The sequence below is a fragment of the Neolamprologus multifasciatus genome, chromosome 2 (genome assembly GCF_963576455.1).
Source record: "Neolamprologus multifasciatus chromosome 2, fNeoMul1.2, whole genome shotgun sequence".
NCBI classification, from domain to species: domain Eukaryota; kingdom Metazoa; phylum Chordata; class Actinopteri; order Cichliformes; family Cichlidae; genus Neolamprologus; species Neolamprologus multifasciatus.
Genome location: NC_140440.1, coordinates 13,353,958 through 13,367,766, shown reverse-complemented (window position 1 = coordinate 13,367,766; position 13,809 = coordinate 13,353,958). Strand labels below are relative to the sequence as shown.

Below are 13,809 nucleotides of genomic sequence, written 5' to 3'. Positions count from 1 at the left end.
CTGGTGGCCGGTATTGACAACTAACTCTTCTGGCTCTCTTGCTTCTCCGTAGCGTGTTTGGCATTTTTTAACCTTTATTTTTAAAAAATAAAATATTTTCCATAAAATACATTTCAAGAAAGATTTCATTGCTATTATAATTAGGCCTTTAGATTGGCACCAAGCTAGATTTTGATTCATCATTATTTTTTTTGCAGGGACACAGTAAATGTAATAATCATAACCTATAATGGTATATGATGTGTTTCACTTTTCCACACTAAATGTTTATTACCTTGCTAACGTAAATAAAAATACAAGCTCGGTTTGAACTAGAAAAACATTTATTTTAGAAAGATAAACATGAACATTTATGTTGTTGGGGATGGGGAGAGAGACAGACAGACAGAGAGAGGTAGTATGTGTCTGGGTGTGAGAGTCCTGCTCAGTAGTGATGTGCGATACCACTGATTTATTGTATCTTTTATTGTATCTCATATTATAGCGTCATAATGATTACAGGACATCAGATACTTGTTCTTATCACTTAATAATGCAGAATTCATCATATAGAAATAAAAAATCTGAAGTTGTTATTTGAACTATTTGCTATTTGAACACCTTGCCAGCCTGCAGCACTAAAGTACTCAGTGAGAGCACCTGTCCCTGTCCTCCTCTTCAGTTCGCCTCAACATAATCTCGTCATATTCTGTGATGTGATTTACTCTGAGGCATTTAACAAGGTTAGTGATGTTGCCACAACCATACATGCCAACCCTCCCGACTTTTCCAGAAGAATCCCGAATTTCAGTGCCCCTCCCGAAAATCTCCCGGAGCCACCATTCTCCCGAATTTCTCCCGATTGTCCACCCGGACAACAAAATTAAAAAACCATATCGCAGAATTCATAAGGCCCAGCCAATTCCAGTTTCCAACAATGGCGGCAGCGACTTAGTTTTAATATTTCTCTTATTTCTCTTTCTGGGTCGCAAAATAAACTTTTAACATATTTTTCAGGTGAGAATGTAGCTGTGTAAACTTCAAATATCTGAGCCGACACGTCGTCTTCAAACCCCCGCGGTCTTTCACTACTCGGGTTAAACATGATGTATAAGCCACTTTGATAACTTAAAAATGTTATTGTTCGGCTTTTTCAGTGTTTTATTTGTTCGTGAGTAAATCGGTTTGGCTGAGATTAAAGTTATTAGATTAAATTCAATTAACTTTATTAATCCCTCGGGTGGGTTCCTCCGGGGTTTTCACACAGCTGAATAAACGTCAAACAGAAAACTGATTAAACAGAAGAGTTTACGTCAGTGCCCGGTTATATTTTAGATAGCAAGGAGCAGACGGCAGTTTCACTCCACCGAGGGAGCTCGTGACGTACTACCCGGCTTTCTTTAGACCGCGAAGGCCGGGTCCTCAGGTGGAAGCAGCCTCTGAATTTGGACCCCTGCTGTTTCCGGGCCGGCCAATAAGAACGGTGATATTTAACGTATTTTATCCGATAAATAAACACTGTAATTTATTTATCCCCCCCCCCCCTTTTTTTTATGTCTCCCTAATTCTCAAGGTTGGCAAGTATGACGACAACACCTCCCTTTTTTGACACATGTATGCAAACCACGTCTCGGCTGTTTGTTGATGTAAAATACGTCCGCACATGACTCCAACTACGCTCAGCCAGTGTTGCGAGTGCGCGCGCCAAGGGGCCGCAAGACATTTATACAGCCGTATTTCGCACATGACTGTGAAAGGCGGAAGAGGAAGTAGTTCCTTTGAATGTAGACAATCCGAATGATAGTTTCTTTCCACTGTGTTCCTGTTAATGATAAACTACAAATTTACTCTAAACTACTAAAATATCGATATTTTAATGTGAGTATCGATTCTAGAACATAAATGATTGGTATCGGAGGAATCAATATTTCAGGATCGATCCGCACATCACTACTGCTCAGGCGGCGCAGTTGTTACAAATGGACACACTGTGGTCCTTGCATATATACTTCTCACATTTGGAGCAGGTGTTGACAGTTCTTCTCCTTTTTCGTTTGCAAAGTTCGCACCGCCTCCTGCCCTTACACTTAATGGGAGAGAAGCCTGCAACCGCTGCAGTCACATCTGTGACTATTGCTGCAGCGGCTGATGAGCGGGGAAGGTGCTCTCTCTTTGCTATGTGTGGTTTCACCAGCATTTCTCCCACTTCTTCAATGAAGAGCCTCCGTCTGTGTCCTTTCTTCTCCTGCCAGGAGAACTCGATTGATGTCCACAGGACGAAGGCATTGTAAAGTGAAACATCAACCACGTTGTGGAAGAGGGCCATTGGCCAATAATTTGTTTTCCTCCTGCAGGAGTAGGTGCCAACAACCTAGCAAAAAAAAAAAGCATAAAACTTACATATATTTTAGGCAATAATATATGAGCAAGAATGAATGAATAAATGCGTAACTGGTTTGTAATGACACCTACCATATCAAGCCTGTCGACACCTCCTTTGCATTTATTGTAATCTTCGATTATTACAGGCTTTCTCTTCCCTTCTTTGCTCACGTCTGGACGGCGGTGTTTTGTGCTTAGTAGCAGCACATTCTTGCCCCGTCGGGCGGTGTAAGACACAAGTGTGTGGGTGTTTGTAAAAGCGAAGATGGAGGAGAAGAGCTCTCTCTTTTTTGCCTGGAGCAAATGAGGTGGAAGCTCAGGCTTGTTTTGGCGAATTGTGCCAACCAGGGTCATTTTCTTCTTGAGTAGCTTATCTGCCAGTGCACAGGAAGTGAAAAAATTATCACAGGTGACGACGTGTCCCTGGAGCCCCTCTGTCATGTCCAGGACCACCCTCATCCCCTGGTTGACTTCAACATGATCTGGAGCTGCTTTGCCCGTGTACACCTGCAGTCTCCAGGCGTAGGATGTTTTGACATCACAGGCTGCCCAAATCTTGATACCATATTTGGCCGGCTTTTTTGGCATGTACTGCCTGAAGCTGCACCTGCCTTTGAACGCGACGAGTTGTTCATCCACACAGAGATCTCTGTCTGGGCTGAACAGCATCTCCAGGCGGTGCGTCCACATGTTCCAGACTTTGCGGAAGGGAGCCATCTTGTCAACACGGCACTGGGGGCGGGATAGCTTATCATCAAACCGCAGTGCTCTGCTGATGTTGTGAAACCTATACTGGGACATCGTAGCCCGGAAAATGCTCCGTCCCGATTTTTCACTCCAGAGGCTCAACGTTGATTCGTGTTTTGACCTGTAAACACCGGACAAAACGAGCAGCCCCACATAAGCCCGAAACTCATCTGCGTCTATATCTCGCCAGTCGGGAATTTTGCGATTCCCATGCAGGTTTGTCATGGACACAATATGCATCACGATCTCATCCGTTAGAAACAGTGCGAAGCTGGATATGGGGTCAACGATTCGGGCAGTGGCATAGCGTGTAGGTCCCGGGGTCAGACCAGTGGGTGCTGGGATGTAGCGGAACGTCTCAGCGTTTGTGGGAGACCAAGATATTTTTCCATTTTTTGACGTCCATGCTGTTTCATCAATTTTCCCTCCATTTTCATCTTCAGCCGCTGCTGTTTCATCAATTTTCCCTCCGTTTTCATCTCCAGCCGCTGCTGTTTCATCAATTTTCTCTCCGCTTTCATCTTCATCCGAGTCGGAACTGGACCCCAGCTGCTCTGTTTCTGCCTCCGATACCTCCTCTTCCTCCTCGTCCCCAGATTCCACGGGGGATAACGCGGAGCTATCCTCGTACTCAGAGTTCATGATCACTGGATATCACGGATATTTAAATAGATTTGCTTATGCGGCCAGGAGATCGTTTCTCGTGCCTTCCCTTTTGCCAGCACATGCAGGACTAAACCGATTCAAAACTCTATCCGGTTAGTCGTGACGCATGGACCCTGCTTCCGGTCAGTCCAGCTAACGTAAAGCTACAAACATCTCTACTGTTTAGGCTGCGTCCACACTTAGACTGGTATTTTTGAAAACAGAGATTTTCCGTTTTCGTTTTTTTTAAAAAATCCCGTCCACACGTGCAGTTTTGAGAAAAATATCTCCGTCCACGTGTAACCCCCCCCCTTCCAAAAAAACAAAAACAAAGGCAAACGTTGTAAGGAGCACGCCAAAGCAGCAGGTGGCGATATAATCCTAACCTTGCAGAAATGTTGGCCAATCAGAAGTCTTGAAGCCAGGGCGGGAAAGTATGAACAAAGACGGCGGAACTTTTCAACAAATATAAAAATTTGGCTTCTTACTTGAGAACTAAAAAGCATTCGAGTCTTTCCTACTTAAGTCAGTATAGCCAAATAGCACATTTTGGTAAAAAAGCACAAAATCTGATAAGACATCGCATAGAAGCAGAACTGAGTCGTACATGTGACAGACAGTGAGGTTGAATTATTCCTCAATATCAAACTGGAATATGAAACAGCAAAAAAAAACAAGAAAACGTGGACTGGGAGACTTGTCAGGGGAAATAAGGTTAGCCTACCATACATGTATAAACGAATGCCCTACTGTATTTCAGTAGCCCAATTATAGATGCCTTTAGCACCTTTAGGTTTGACCTAGTAATGATACAGCTCGGCTTCATTTCTTTATACGAAGTCTATACGACTTCGTATAAAGTCTATACGAAGTCATCATAATGACAGATTTATATTCATCTGAATCTGCAGTGTAACTGTGTTGGTGTTGAATCCCTACCTCAAGAATGTTGTAGAGTTAAAAGTATAGGAAAAGAGAACACTTAACCTAAAATATTTAAGTGTAGCACTTAAGTAAATATTAATCTTGGTATTCCACCACTGATTTATTTTTAACATTTATTGTGGTTAATTTGTTTTTCATTATTCTACCTTTGTCAAGGCAAAACTCAAGGGCCACAGACAGGACAGACTTAAAAGAAGACTTTCAACTGAAACACATTTGCGTAATGTTGCAGAGGTGGACATACAGATGAAGAAAAGAATTCTGGATATGATGGAGACATCTGAGAGGCGAGCTTCTGAACATCACAGTAAATTATAAGTCACTCTTGAGAGACAAGTTCAGTTGCAGATGGATTTTTACTGCTAAGACAAGTCATGCATCCACCACCACAACCTTTCAACCTGCCACCACACCATGGTGGGCACATCTATGCATGTGCACCACCACCACACGCTGTACCTGGCTCATTTCCACCCAACAGTACCATAACTGAGCTGCCAAGCAGCCCACCCTTTGCAGGGAGCAGGGCAATTTTTCTTCACACAAGCACTTTTGGAGGATGATATTTGAAATAATCTGCATCATTACCTATGCTGGGCAAAAAATAACTTATGTCGGGAGCTTTTGGGGCTGCATCTGTATGCTCAACTTTTGGCATGTTAAATGTTTTCTATTAGCTGTTATGCAGCTCAAATCTTTGACTCACTTTGACTTTGACTTAAGTGTAAGAGGTTTTCCTTGTAATTTACAGCCCCCCCCCCCCCCCCCCAAATAATCAGACCCAACCAATATAACCCCTTCAATAAAATTATCTTATCTTACATAAATAGGCTGTTGATTTTCTTTACTCATTTCAGTTATTACCAACAAAATAGTTGCATGTTTAATCATCTGGGAATTTACCCAGATTTATTTATTTAGACAGAGATCTTGACCCCCCCCCCCCCCCCCCCCCCCCCCCCAATGTTCAGCACAAAGTTACGCCGATGCATGTTCAGGATCACAGTTCATAGATTGTGAAGTGTCACATATCCTGACTTACAATTTCTGTAGATATGACACAGTCCTTCAATAGAGCAGAAACCCTTTTTTATCGATGAGGAATTTAGTAAGGACTCTCCTGACCCTCTTCCCTTCTGATGTCATGCAATCAGCTCTGTAGTAAGTCTGTGTGTCTGGGTGGTTGACCTTTTCCTGCTGAATTACTTCAGTGACTGTAATCTATCATGTCCCTGTTAGACTCACAGTAGTAGTGGAGGACAAATCTGGCATAAATGACAAGGGGAAGGTCATTCAGATTAATGTCCACAATACTCCAAACCATGCTTTCAGTCTGCCAAAAGAACATCCAATGACCAGGGAGAGACTGGTCGAGATTGATGGCGAAAATATCAAGGTGTGTACCGCAGAGGAGCTTCATTGTTACACATCCAGTTCCTCGGGGTGTCTTGGCTGGACTGCAAGGTTCAAAGTCAACAGAAAACGGTGTATGCTATATGGTGATTGACAGCTAGTGGCAGGTCTTATCAGTGGGCCTCTGATCAGGTCCACTGCAGCAGCTATGTAACAAATGTCTTCAGTAGTACTTGGGACATGTTTTACTTCAACCTCACTGGATACCAACCCTGATGTGCAGGTCATTAGGATCATTTGGATGGTCACTTTGAAACAGCACTATTTAATCCTTGTTACAAGTTCTCATCTATAGGCAAGTGATTACAGACTGTATATAAACGATGGACGTAGTCATCGTGACATCAGCTATGGGCACTTAATCGATATTAAATGAAAACCAACATTCAGAAGCTCTAATTGAAGTACTCTTGCCCATCTTTTCTTTCTAAATTCTGTCTCCTTTAAATCATGTAGTGTTTTCCAGTTGAAGTCGGAATTTTCAACTCGAACATGTCCACGAACTGGCCAAAAGTCCTGTGATGTCATTTGTTGTGAACACCACAACAATGGAGGATGTTGAGCAATGATATACCTATTGCTTAGTCTATGGCTATTTGTCACACGTGGTGGCCACGTTGCCAGGTTTAAAAAATATATGTTACTATAAGGTAGACTTGTAGTCAAGACCGCCTAAACCAGGACCAAGACAATACCAAGACACACTGACTCAAGACCAAGACAAAGTTGAGACGAGACCAAGATTTTATGCATTGATTAAAGTAAAAAAAAAAAAAACGGCATTTAATGCTATTTTAACCCAAATTTACACCATTAATCAACTGCATAAACCACTTTGAGGGAGGAATGGTTTGCACACTTGATCAATACTCACCCATTGGCTGTGAGCCAGAGAGGGATCTTCCTGAGAAATTGATCAAGTGATTGTATGACTTGCTACAGTTATATAGCAGCAACCTGAAGATCAAGCTGAAAGCATACGCTGCTTTACTGTCCATCTAGACTGTAATGGGTTATTTTGTCATACATCACAAAATAACCATGATGTATACTTCTTGATGCATTCTCAATCATCTAGGAAAATAAATCTCCAAAAGTTGATTCTTGAAACGTAGCGTTTTCTGGGAGAAAAGTTTCGTCACTCATCCAGGTGACTTCTTCAGTCTCAGCTGACTGCAGGTTTCCAATCTTATAAACAGTACATTTGCATAATGACTGAAATCAGCCCACTGAAGGAACAGTGGGCTCACAGCCCAAACCTGCAGTCAGCTGAGACTGAAGAAGTCACCTGGATGAGTGACGAAACGTTTCTCCCAGAAAACGCTACGTCCAGATGAACAGAATCAACTTTTGGAGACATGATGTATACTGTCTTCACTAATACCTGAAACCAGAAAATCAAATAATAAACTGTAAATAAAATTTTTTAAAGTTTCTGACATCAGTGGTTATGGAAGCCAAAGGCAAGACAACTGGCCTTTTTTTTGGAACGACAGCAGTTGCACCACATTGGTCATTACAAATACAGGGCATGAGTTTTTCCTTTTTTTCTTCTTTTTGTTCTTTTGCCATCAGAATTATTGTCTAAAGACCAAGAAAGATGCCCAACGGATTTACTTTACCAAATGGATCATCTCGGCCTTACCGTATTGGTCCATTTATTTGACCTTTGTCTTTATTGTTTATTTTATTTTCACTTGCTACACACGGGACAAACATGACTGGAGGAAAGAAAAGGGAGAAAGAAAGAGAGGTAGGGAAAGAAAAACAGCAGGGAAGAGGAACAAAGGCAAAAAACAAAACCAAACAAAACAAAAAGACAAAAAATACAAATATCAATCACCTGGATCACCTGCTGAGAAAGAAAAAAGAGAAAACAAGCAAAAAAAAAGAGAACAATATAATAAACAACATTATCGTGATGATCTATGTGAATATAACAGTAAATACTAAATATTGAATATTATTGTGCAGCACGTAAGATCGACAGTGCACAGTGTGCTTTGAGTTAGCAGCCAAAAAAGGTGTAGTTTGTGTCAGTGAGCACCTGTGACGATCTGGTAGAGGGTGTGGGGAGCCATAGCCCCGTGCTCCAGGGCATGAAGCAGGTATGGAGGAGTTTCAGGCTCCAGACATCCAGAGGCCCTCAGAGCACAAGAGACCAAGGAAGACCAACAGAGGGGCAGCCGTGCCACTCTCCCAGAAAGAGCTGAGGAGAGTCCCAGATGAGGGGTCACTCAGCAACTGTGGAGCAGAAGCCAGAGAGAGTTGCAGTGACGTGCCCGTGAGCTCCACCGGCAGCCAGCTGTGCCAGAGTGGACCGGGCCTCAAAGGGGGCCCCAGGCTCCACGCCCCGGCAAGCAGCCATTAGGAGTGAGCCGGTGCATACCTGAACGCCCATTCCCGGAAACTAAGAACCACCAATGCACCGATGTCTGAGGGCATCTGCCACTGGCAGGGGGAGTGGTGGGGGGAAATAGGCCTCCATACCTTGGAGGACCTGAGATGTCCCCAGAGAGGTGGCGTCTGATACCCAACCTGACATATAGACACAGACAAACAGGCACACACAGATACAATCATCCATTCCCACCCTCATGCTATTATATGCACTTACTCAACACTCACCCAACGTGGAGACAGACATAGAGAGACACTGTACACACAGTCACACTCCCCAAGCGTACTCTAAGCCCCGGGTCTAGGTACCTTTGCCCCTGGAGGGGGAACTGCACCCAGACCCAGGTAGTGTTACCCTTTTCCCTGCGGTGGAGAGAAGCAGACTGCCCGACGCGGCAGCAGCAGGGAGGCCCCACATTCCAGACCCCAATTGGACGGCCAACTCCTCCTCCTCAAATAAATATACATTTTAAATTGTTATTGATCCCTTTACCCCGAGTCCTAAAGTGTATATTTATTTTCTTACTCTTCGTATATATATTGTATGTAACGGAGATGACAATAAAGTTTACTTTGACTTCAGCAGCGAGCATGCGCACCGAGGGCTCGCGCTCACTTTTCGCGTATAGAATTTCGAAAAAAACACCGGTGCAAATTATAAGTCTGTTTTATAATGTCTGGTGTTTTCGTGTTTGCTGTTTTGTTTTTATTTTCTTTTATTTTGCGAGTTGGTTATTAGATGCCGCTCCAGCCGGTCAGAGACTCCCCCGCCGCCCCGCCCTCTCCTCCCTGTGCCGCAAGCAGCAGGCGCACCTCGCAAACGGAGGGCGCCCTTACTCCCAGCAAATGGGCGATAGAAAACCGATCGGTGCCTATGACATTCCCAATATGCGCTGGCATGACGTCGGGGCAGCATGAGTAAGAGCTTTTCTTTTTTTTTTTTGCCGGTGCTCGTGATGCCGTCCCTCACCACGATGTCGCTCGGGGCAACCGCCCGTATCAAAAACAGCTTCTGGTGGCCGGTATTGACAACTAACTCTTCTGGCTCTCTTGCTTCTCCGTAGCGTGTTTGGCATTTTTTAACCTTTATTTTTAAAAAATAAAATATTTTCCATAAAATACATTTCAAGAAAGATTTCATTGCTATTATAATTAGGCCTTTAGATTGGCACCAAGCTAGATTTTGATTCATCATTATTTTTTTTGCAGGGACACAGTAAATGTAATAATCATAACCTATAATGGTATATGATGTGTTTCACTTTTTCCACACTAAATGTTTATTACCTTGCTAACGTAAATAAAAATACAAGCTCGGTTTGAACTAGAAAAACATTTATTTTAGAAAGATAAACATGAACATTTATGTTGTTGGGGATGGGGAGAGAGACAGACAGACAGAGAGAGGTAGTATGTGTCTGGGTGTGAGAGTCCTGCTCAGTAGTGATGTGCGATACCACTGATTTATTGTATCTTTTATTGTAGCTCATATTATAGCGTCATAATGATTACAGGACATCAGATACTTGTTCTTATCACTTAATAATGCAGAATTCATCATATAGAAATAAAAAATCTGAAGTTGTTATTTGAACTATTTGCTATTTGAACACCTTGCCAGCCTGCAGCACTAAAGTACTCAGTGAGAGCACCTGTCCCTGTCCTCCTCTTCAGTTCGCCTCAACATAATCTCGTCATATTCTGTGATGTGATTTACTCTGAGGCATTTAACAAGGTTAGTGATGTTGCCACAACCATACATGCCAACCCTCCCGACTTTTCCAGAAGAATCCCGAATTTCAGTGCCCCTCCCGAAAATCTCCCGGAGCCACCATTCTCCCGAATTTCTCCCGATTGTCCACCCGGACAACAAAATTAAAAAACCATATCGCAGAATTCATAAGGCCCAGCCAATTCCAGTTTCCAACAATGGCGGCAGCGACTTAGTTTTAATATTTCTCTTATTTCTCTTTCTGGGTCGCAAAATAAACTTTTAACATATTTTTCAGGTGAGAATGTAGCTGTGTAAACTTCAAATATCTGAGCCGACACGTCGTCTTCAAACCCCCGCGGTCTTTCACTACTCGGGTTAAACATGATGTATAAGCCACTTTGATAACTTAAAAATGTTATTGTTCGGCTTTTTCAGTGTTTTATTTGTTCGTGAGTAAATCGGTTTGGCTGAGATTAAAGTTATTAGATTAAATTCAATTAACTTTATTAATCCCTCGGGTGGGTTCCTCCGGGGTTTTCACACAGCTGAATAAACGTCAAACAGAAAACTGATTAAACAGAAGAGTTTACGTCAGTGCCCGGTTATATTTTAGATAGCAAGGAGCAGACGGCAGTTTCACTCCACCGAGGGAGCTCGTGACGTACTACCCGGCTTTCTTTAGACCGCGAAGGCCGGGTCCTCAGGTGGAAGCAGCCTCTGAATTTGGACCCCTGCTGTTTCCGGGCCGGCCAATAAGAACGGTGATATTTAACGTATTTTATCCGATAAATAAACACTGTAATTTATTTATCCCCCCCCCCCTTTTTTTATGTCTCCCTAATTCTCAAGGTTGGCAAGTATGACGACAACACCTCCCTTTTTTGACACATGTATGCAAACCACGTCTCGGCTGTTTGTTGATGTAAAATACGTCCGCACATGACTCCAACTACGCTCAGCCAGTGTTGCGAGTGCGCGCGCCAAGGGGCCGCAAGACATTTATACAGCCGTATTTCGCACATGACTGTGAAAGGCGGAAGAGGAAGTAGTTCCTTTGAATGTAGACAATCCGAATGATAGTTTCTTTCCACTGTGTTCCTGTTAATGATAAACTACAAATTTACTCTAAACTACTAAAATATCGATATTTTAATGTGAGTATCGATTCTAGAACATAAATGATTGGTATCGGAGGAATCAATATTTCAGGATCGATCCGCACATCACTACTGCTCAGGCGGCGCAGTTGTTACAAATGGACACACTGTGGTCCTTGCATATATACTTCTCACATTTGGAGCAGGTGTTGACAATTCTTCTCCTTTTTCCTTTGCAAAGTTCGCACTGCCTCCTGCCCTTACACGTAATGGGAGAGAAGCCTGCAACCGCTGTAGTCACATCTGTGACTACTGCTGCAGCGGCTGATGAGCGGGGAAGGCGCTCTCTCTTTGCTATGTGTGGGTTCACCAGCATTTCTCCCACTTCTTCAATGAAGAGCCTCCGTCTGTGTCCTTTCTTCTCCTGCCAGGATGACTCGATTGATGTCCACAGGACGAAGGCATTGTAAAGTGAAACATCAACCACGTTGTGGAAGAGGGCCATTGGCCAATAATTTGTTCTCCTCCTGCAGGAGTAGGTGCCAACAACCTAGCAAAAAAAAAAAGCATAAAACTTACATATATTTTAGGCAATAATATATGAGCAAGAATGAATAAATGCGTAACTGGTTCGTAATGACACCTACCATATCAAGCCTGTCGACACCTCCTTTGCATTTGTTGTAATCTTCGATTATTACAGGCTTTCTCTTCCTTCCTTTGCTCACGTCTGGACGGCGGTGTTTTGTGCTTAGTAGCAGCACATTCTTGCCCCGTCGGGGGGTGTAAGACACAAGTGTGTGGGTGTTTGTAAAAGCGAAGATGGAGGAGAAGAGCTCTCTCTTTTTTGCCTGGAGCAAATGAGGTGGAAGCTCAGGCTTGTTTTGGCGAATTGTGCCAACCAGGGTCATTTTCTTCTTGAGTAGCTTATCTGCCAGTGCACAGGAAGTGAAAAAATTATCACAGGTGACGACGTGTCCCTTGAGCCCCTCTGTCATGTCCAGGACCACCCTCATCCCCTGGTTGACTTCAACATGATCTGGAGCTGCTTTGCCCGTGTACACCTGCAGTCTCCAGGCGTAGGATGTTTTGACATCACAGGCTGCCCAAATCTTGATACCATATTTGGCCGGCTTTTTTGGCATGTACTGCCTGAAGCTGCACCTGCCTTTGAACGCGACGAGTTGTTCATCCACACAGAGATCTCTGTCTGGGCTGAACAGCATCTCCAGGCGGTGCGTCCACATGTTCCAGACTTTGCGGAAGGGAGCCATCTTGTCAACACGGCGTGGGGAGCGGGATAGCTTATCATCAAACCGCAGTGCTCTGCTGATGTTGTGAAACCTCTTCTGGGACATCGTAGCCCGGAAAATGCTCCGTCCCCATTTTTCACTCCAGAGGCTCAACGTTGATTCGTGTTTTGACCTGTAAACACCGGACAAAACGAGCAGCCCCACATAAGCCCGAAACTCATCTGCGTCCATATCTCGCCAGTCGGGAATTTTGCGATTCGCATGCAGGTTTGTCATGGACACAATATGCATCACGATCTCATCCGTTAGAAACAGTGCGAAGCTGGATATGGGGTCAACGATTCGGGCAGTGGCATAGCGTGTAGGTCCCGGGGTCAGACCAGTGGCTGCTGGGATGTAGCGGAACGTCTCAGCGTTTGTGGGAGACCAAGATATTTTTCCATTTTTTGACGTCCATGCTGTTTCATCAATTTTCCCTCCGTTTTCATCTTCAGCCGCTGCTGTTTCATCAATTTTCCCTCCGTTTTCATCTTCAGCCGCTGCTGTTTCATCAATTTTCCCTCCGTTTTCATCTCCAGCCGCTGCTGTTTCATCAATTTTCTCTCCGCTTTCATCTTCATCCGAGTCGGAACTGGACCCCAGCTGCTCTGTTTCTGCCTCCGATACCTCCTCTTCCTCCTCGTCCCCAGATTCCACGGGGGATAACGCGGAGCTATCCTCGTACTCAGAGTTCATGATCACTGGATATCACGGATATTTAAATAGATTTGCTTATGCGGCCAGGAGATCGTTTCTCGTGCCTTCCCTTTTGCCAGCACATGCAGGACTAAACCGATTCAAAACTCTATCCGGTTAGTCGTGACGCATGGACCCTGCTTCCGGTCAGTCCAGCTAACGTAAAGCTACAAACGTCTCCACTGTTTAGGCTGCGTCCACACTTAGACTGGTATTTTTGAAAACAGAGATTTTCCGTTTTCGTTTTTTTTTTTTTTAAATCCCGTCCACACGTGCAGTTTTGAGAAAAATATCTCCGTCCACGTGTAACCCCCCCTCCAAAAAAACAAAAACAAAGGCAAACGTTGTAAGGAGCACGCCGAAGCAGCAGGTGGCGATATAATCCTAACCTTGCAGAAATGTTGGCCAATCAGAAGTCTTGAAGCCAGGGCGGGAAAGCATAAACAAAGACGGCGGAACTTTTTTTTTTTTACTTCCAACTTTATTTCAAGTCGGATTA

At 43.8% G+C, this 13,809-nt stretch overlaps 1 long non-coding RNA gene across 1 annotated transcript; it reads left to right on the top strand.

Moving 5' to 3' along the window:
* The first annotated feature begins 4,000 nt into the window (after window positions 1-4,000).
* LOC146524088 (uncharacterized) lies at window positions 4,001-5,010 on the top strand. Its single transcript, XR_014876530.1, has 2 exons — window positions 4,001-4,467; window positions 4,855-5,010. It is a non-coding gene; the product is annotated as an uncharacterized LOC146524088 (long non-coding RNA).
* The last annotated feature ends 8,799 nt before the right edge of the window (window positions 5,011-13,809 follow it).